Source organism: Lactuca saligna, chromosome 5, assembly GCF_052625555.1.
Source record: "Lactuca saligna cultivar CGN05327 chromosome 5, ASM5262555v1, whole genome shotgun sequence".
In the NCBI taxonomy this organism is placed as follows: domain Eukaryota; kingdom Viridiplantae; phylum Streptophyta; class Magnoliopsida; order Asterales; family Asteraceae; genus Lactuca; species Lactuca saligna.
The window spans coordinates 276342997-276350414 of record NC_136421.1 but is presented as its reverse complement, the minus strand read 5'-3'; the positions used below and the strand labels follow the sequence as shown (position 1 = coordinate 276350414).

General features: G+C 28.2%; 1 long non-coding RNA gene across 4 annotated transcripts; it reads right to left on the bottom strand.

The window, feature by feature from the left end:
• Window positions 1–2425: 2425 nt before the first annotated feature.
• On the bottom strand, window positions 2426–7418 carry LOC144997930 (uncharacterized). Of its 4 annotated transcripts, none has more exons than XR_013660019.1 (12): window positions 7131–7418; window positions 6705–6767; window positions 6349–6630; window positions 6211–6247; window positions 5865–6068; window positions 5708–5791; window positions 5489–5625; window positions 5268–5361; window positions 5080–5144; window positions 4335–4425; window positions 3945–4221; window positions 2426–2860 (listed from the first exon to the last, which is right to left on the bottom strand). It is a non-coding gene; the product is annotated as an uncharacterized LOC144997930 (long non-coding RNA). The 4 variants fall into 4 exon arrangements; XR_013660020.1 differs by having other exon boundaries at window positions 2426–2808; XR_013660021.1 differs by having other exon boundaries at window positions 6349–6617.

The window sequence follows — 7418 nt, the reverse complement described above, 5'->3', positions numbered from 1 at the left end:
ACGGTCACATTGAAATACAACATTAAAGTTGCATTTAGAATTTTTTATGACGATGACATAACCTAAAGTATTTGCCATATTTTGCACCCAATCCATCAATTCTTGACGAGAATTGAACACCTGACAATTATATTATTATTAGTAGCAGACAAATCCACTTGATGCTTACATTACAGTAACAACATACTAATGAATCTATACCTTATTTGTTTTGAAGGGTGATGTGTCATCGAAGAAATAACGACTTTCGTTTAAACTTTCATTTTCATCTACTTCATTTGTGTCCATTGGATGAATATCCGTTTCGAATGGTGATGTGTCGTCGAAAAAATAGTTATTTTCATTGAAACTATTATTTTCATCTACTTCATTTGTCTCTATTGGATGAATATCATCTCTCTAAACATAACAAAGAGAAAACATATAATAATAATAATAATAATAATAATAATAATAATAATAATAATAATAATAATAATAATAATGATAATAATAATAATAATAATAATAATAATAATGATAATGATAATGATAATGATAATAATAACAATAACAATAACAATAACAATAACAATAACAATAACAATAACAATCACAATAACAATAACAATAACAATAACAATAATAATAATAATAATAAGAAAGGTTAAGTACAAATACCTCATAATATGTGTCACCCATCCATTCTTTTCAACTTATCATTTAATAAAATCTATATTTATAACAAATATCATATGTTTGCTTTTAAGGAAAGTTACTTTCAGCAAGTCGCTTTCAGTTTACCATATAAGAAATACCAATCCTCTATATATAGAAAGAAATTGTAACCAAATTTTCATTTTTATCCCTTCTATTTTTGTTAATGTTTCATAGTTTATATTTCTTATTTAACAAATTATTTTTTTCTATTAATATTTAATAATATTCATTATTACTCTTCTTGTAAATATATTCATGAGATCATTTTAATTAAACAACTTTTATGAATAAGTAATATGTTTCAATTTGTTAGTTTTCAAAATTAATAAAGTTTTAGGAATTTAAGATTTAAATTGATAAAATCTAGGGTCTTTTCTAAAACTACAATGTAAACCGAAGGTATAAAATTGTAATATTATATTTTATCGATAAAATGATTATGTTATCAGTACATATATTAATATATTTTATCGGCACACATATTATTTTAATAAAGTTATATATTGATCGATCAATATGAATTTTGTAAATAATAAAATATATTATTTTCATTAAATATCCTTACATTTATATTTGATTTTTAAATCAAACCTTATATTCTGCCGCCTCGGCCAGGGGTGTAACAATTGTATGGCTTAAAAATAATTGACAAGTTACTAATACATTATAATAGAACCCTTATCAACATTTGACCATAATAATAGTTCACAAATCAGTTCTTCTGCTTTCATTCAAGCTATTATTTTCATTTGTTTTAGTTGTGTCCATTGGATGGATATCCGTTTCGAATGGTGATGTGTCGTCGAAAAAATAATTACTTTCATTCAAGCTATTATTTTCATATACTTCATTTGTCTCCATTGGATGAATATCATCTCTCTAAACATAACACAAACATAACTAAGCGAAAAACATACATTTAACAAAAAAAACTATAAAAAATAAGAAATGTTAAGTACAAATACCTCATAATATGTGTCACCCATCCATTCTTCTAAACTTGTCATTTAATAAAATCTACATTTATAACAAATATCATATGTTTGCTTTTAACAAAAAGTCGCTTTCAGATTAACAAATAAGAAATATCAATCGTAAGAATCTGAAACCAAATTTTCATTTATCAATATTCATTATTACTCTTCTTGTAAATGTATTCATGAGATCATTTTATTATACAACTTTTATGATTAAATAATATGTTTCTATTTGTTAGTTTTCAAAATTAATAAAGTTTCAAAGGTTTAAGATATAAATGAAAAAAAAAAATCTAAGATCTATTCTAAAACTAGAATGTAAACTAGATGTATATAATTGTAATATTACTTATCAATAGAACTGATTGGCACTAATTGACACGCATTTTAAAACCATAATTGAAATGATATATGTCAGTTGTCATTTTAATATATTAAATTGAAAAGATGATTAATTTACTTAATTTTACTTAAATAATGTTTTTAGCAATGGGTTAGAAAAGTTATAAATTGGTTTATCGTTAATAATATGAATTTTAAAAATAATAAAATATATTATTAACGTTTTGATGAAAAATATATTTATTGAAAATGATTAGAATACATACCTTAACATTTTAATTGATATTATTTTGAATATATATATTTAAGATTTTTTAGTATTTCTTTTTATATGTGTATTTCATATAAAGTTGTTGAAATTAAAAAGAATAAAAAGTAGGAGGGTTTGTTTTGTAACTTACATCTAATTGAAAGGGAAGAAAATGAAAAATATAAAAACAATTAAAAATACGAAATCAACAAATATGATGATGGGATTGATTCTATAATGATTGCGTATACACGAATAAATTCGTGTTAATAGGAGCACCCAGTTTACATGACTTTGTTTTAGGTTGAGAGGATTCACTCTTGGGTACCCAGAGTTGACCATGGCTTTGACTTTGACCATGACCATCAACAAGGCTGTCACAGTTGTTTTCCAGGCAAACCTTGTCACAAGAGAGAATTTTTCTAAAACTTGACCGAAAAATCTCGGGCAGGGTTGTGAGTTTTTTGCCTCTGCCCACTACCCGAATGATTATCTTCTGAAGTAGTAACTACTGTATCATTTTAGACCTAAACAACAAACCTGATAATGAGGACATGTTAAATTGCAGCAAGAAACTCCAAAGATGCTAGACCTAAAATTAAGTAGATCATCACATTACAAAAAACTAAAATAGTACTTTAGAAAAATAGGACATTACAACAAATAGTGAAGAACCTTGTTTGATCAACTTTAAAGCATATTGAGTTGTATGAAATGTTATATTTTCCTTGACATTAAACTATTTGTGCCCTAAAACATATCGAAAATAGGTAGAACCTAAAGATACAAGATGTGGTGTAAAGCAACATGAATTGATTAAGTACAAAGCTAAAATTAGTGGACTTTTCAAATTAAAAGGACTAGATAAAGAAAAAATGTAGACTTTTGAAAGTTAAAATGTTGTCCCAAATGAAAACTAAAAATTGCAATGTTATAAAATAGTTGAACTTTCAAATAGAAACATGCTTTTAAAGGAAAATTCAAATTGCAATGCTTTAACTGGCAGATTTTTCAAAGTAAAATGTCTTGATATGAAATATATATATATATATATATATATATATATATATATATATATATATATATATATATATATATATATATATACAATCTTTTAAGAAAAAATCTGAAAAATGCAATATTTTTCAAAGGGAAATATGCATATAATAAGAAAACTGAAAGTGCAATGCTAAATTTGGTGGATTTTTTTAAGTAAAATGGTTTGATTGGAAATTTTTTGTACGATGTTTTATACAAAAGAAAGCTGAAAAGTGCATTCCATGCCTCAACAAAGTCGAGCATTCTAAAGGAGGATAAAAAGGGGAATTCACCAAATAAAAAAGCATCTTTGGTAATGGAAGGGTAATTTAGGCATTTTTGGTTTTATTTCTGTTAGGAGGGTTGGCTAGTCATTTTTGTCCCTTGGTTGTTACGTGAATGGAAGGAGAGCACATTGTCATTTTCTTGTAATCTTTTGAGTGATTCCGACTTAATCAGATGTTCTTGTTTTATAAATCAATTTGTAGTCAAGTTCATAGCAGTAATTAGCTATTTATTGCATTTAGCCCATTTGCTTATTAAAGTTTTTGGTTTGAAGTGCTAATCAATGTAAACTACAACAAGAATTTAGAAGACACAACAAAATAAATAGTAGATGTTTAGTAGAAATAACATACCTGGATTAAGAACTGAAAGTGTTTTGCTATTTCTCAGTGTCTTGGCAATTTGCCACAATCAACTTTCTTGAGAAATCTGATTGTCATACTCTACACACCAACTATGCATCAAATTATGATCACGGAAGTTTATTTTCTTAATAAGCATGCTATTGAAAAAATAAGAAAGAAAAACAACATGCTCATCAACATTGTTCACTACTTCCAAAGTGGAATGTAGTTGCCTTAGTAAAGTTATCCAAACCATTCACTCTCGGTTCATAACATAATGTAACACCTGCATAAGACATAATTAAATGGTAAATATAACCGCTTTTAACCCTAGGGGGGTTTAAAAACATATTTTTACAATTAAAACTAAAATAGTAGTTTAGAAAAATAGGACATTACAACAAATAGTGAAGAACTTTGTTTGATCAACTCTATGGCATACTGAGTTGTATGAAATGTTACATTTTCCTTGACATAAACTGTTTGTGCCCTAAAACATATCAAAAATAGTTAGAACCTAAAGATACAAGATGTGGTGTAAAGCAACATGAACTGATTAAGTAACAGACTAATGAAAGTACAATACTAAAAGTGGTGGATTTTTCAAAGTAAAATGTCTAGATAAGGAAAAAATGTATAGACTTTTTAAAGTTGAAATGTTGTCACAAATGAAAACTAAAAATGGCAATGTTATAAACCCGTTGAATTTTCAAATAGAAACATGCTTTTAAAAATAAAATGCAAAGTGCAATACTATAACCGGTAGATGTTTCAAAGTAAAATGCTTTGATATGAAAAAAAAAATTACAAAGTTACAACAATCTTTTAACAAAAACACTGAAATGCAAATAGTAGGGTTTATTTTTTAAAGGGATATATATATATATATATATATATATATATATATATATATATATATATATATATATGCATATAATATGAAAACTGGAAGTGCAATGCTAAATTTGGTGTACTTTTTAAATTAAAATGGTTTGATTGGAAATTTATTGAAATTTCAAATGAAAGAAAACTGAAAAGTGCAATGCTAAAGTTGGGTATATTTTTCAAAGGAAAGTGTTCTTAAAATAAGAAAAACTTAAAGTGCAATGCTATATTTGGTATATTTTTAGTAGAAAGAACATACCTGGATTAAGAACTGAAAGTATCTTGCTATTTCTCAATCAGCATAAGGAAGATTAAGTATCTCCACTATAAGTGACAAGAATTAAGACCACACAATTAAATATACAGATGTTTAGTATCACTCGGTTATATCTTACATTGTCAATGAGAACATTCAAATTGAAAAAGAATAACAGAAGCATAACATACCCAGCAAGCACTGAATATGAATTCCAAAAAGAATGCCTACGTGTCTCACTTTAAGTGTCAGATGCCTTCAAACTCATCTTCAAATAATTGGTGACTGTTATACATAATTAAAATAAATAAATTAGAGTTTCAAGATCCACATAGTGCTCAAATACTAGAGTCAATTTTAACAATTATTAAATATATCTTTCCTTTCTTTAAACTAATTGTTTCAGAATTACCTATTAGAATATTATGAGTCACTGAATAAGTGATGAAAACCAACCAAGAATCAACCGTGCCTACATCTACAAGAGGAGACTTATAAAACATCCTTCACATGGGTGCCTTTTATCTCCAACACATTCTCAATCATATCCTGTATTATATAAGAATAAAATAATTATTATAATTTTATATTTCAAGAAATACTGAAACTTGGAAACAAAAGTGACATGAACTTTATTTATGCATGCTTGCTCTTCTTCATCAACTCTGCAACCCTAAACATCAGCTTGAGTTCATCTTCTGTCACAAATGGCTCACTGGGGAAAAATTTAATTGCAAATCATTAACTTAAAAAGATTTAAAGTATTTAAGTTGAAATAAATGGCTAACCTTTTTCCCTTTTAACCCAAGAATTTTAAGCACTCCAACAACCCTAGCAACCACAGTAGCATTATGAAAATTAAAAACCAAACTATTAAGCTTTTCAAATGACCTTGTATTTTTAAATACTGTTGTGAATCTCATTATCCCTCTGAGAGAAGACCTTATCCCCATGTGTGAGCTTTGTAAAGCATCCATCCATAGCCCACTCACCTGAGACAAAGAATCACATGAGCAAGAATTGGAGATAAATATCCTTGTCATCATCATCCTGTGCATGTTTGAGAAATTTTATGCAAAAGTTATCATCTTCATAATATTTTAACTGACCAAAGAGAAATCACTATAGACCAACCTGAGTACAGATTATCAAGCAAGAGTTTTGTCACACTCTGCATAAAAAAAAAATCAGAAGCCAAGTATTTAAACAATCAGTCTCAGATGCATATATACTACTACCAGTCTCACACACATACACAAATGTATTAACAACCTAAACTCAGCCAGGAAACTATTCATCAGGTGTCAAAAACTCTTGCATGTTTGTAAATCTTCATCAAACAATCAAGGTTCTCACATTATAAGTCGGCAACAAACTCATGAACTTCAGTAAGTTTTGAAGCATAATTATGTTTCATGTGGAAGTCATCTTTATGCCCAGACTGTTCATCATTATCACCTTCCTTGTATCCAATAATTAATGTCATTCAGTTGTTTCCAGTCCTCATCCGTGAATTGCAAAGGTTTTGATTTTCATCTTCCCTAAAACCACATACTGCAAAATTTCCTTGACAAATAGAAGAGAAAAAAAAAGTAACTTGATACTTGAGAAGGTGAGGAAAAGAATACCTATTTTTACATGGAAGTACATTAAACATCAACGAGAAGATGAACACCAATAGCAGAAAACCCCTGGACAAATAAAGTAGAATATAGAATTACAAAAAATGAATATAAGAATGAATACATGAAGAAGAAGAAAAACCCCAACGAGAAGATGAACACCAAGAATACCAACGAAAAGAACAATAAAATGCAGTTTCCTTTTTAAGTTGTACAGTTAGTTAAGCAGACAAAATCAGAGTTCACAGAAAAACCCGCCAACGAATAGATGAAGAAGAAGAAGGCATTAATCCCAACGAGCAGACAGAGAATAAGATAAGATTAAGAAAATAGCAATTAACCTTTGATTCTTTCTTATTCAAACATCAATTTTAATTTACAAGGAAATTACAATATCGTAATCACAAAATAAAAAACCTAACAAATACTTACAATGATCTTGATAATTTCTTGGACTAAAGAGATGAATCAGAGTTTCCTGCGCGAGGTTGGGGGTGATTAGGTCTCCGGCAATGGAGTTACATAGATCGCTATGGATCTGGAGGTGTTTGAATTTGTTGAGAGCGGAATGACTGAAGAACGCGCGACCACAAACCAATTCTTTCGAATTCAAAGGGTATCTTAGATCTCCGGCGAAGGAAGTAAGGTGGTGTTTTGGACTCCGGGGAGCGGAGGAGTTAGAGAGATCATCAGGGGTTTTGGTCTGTTGAGAGCGGGAAC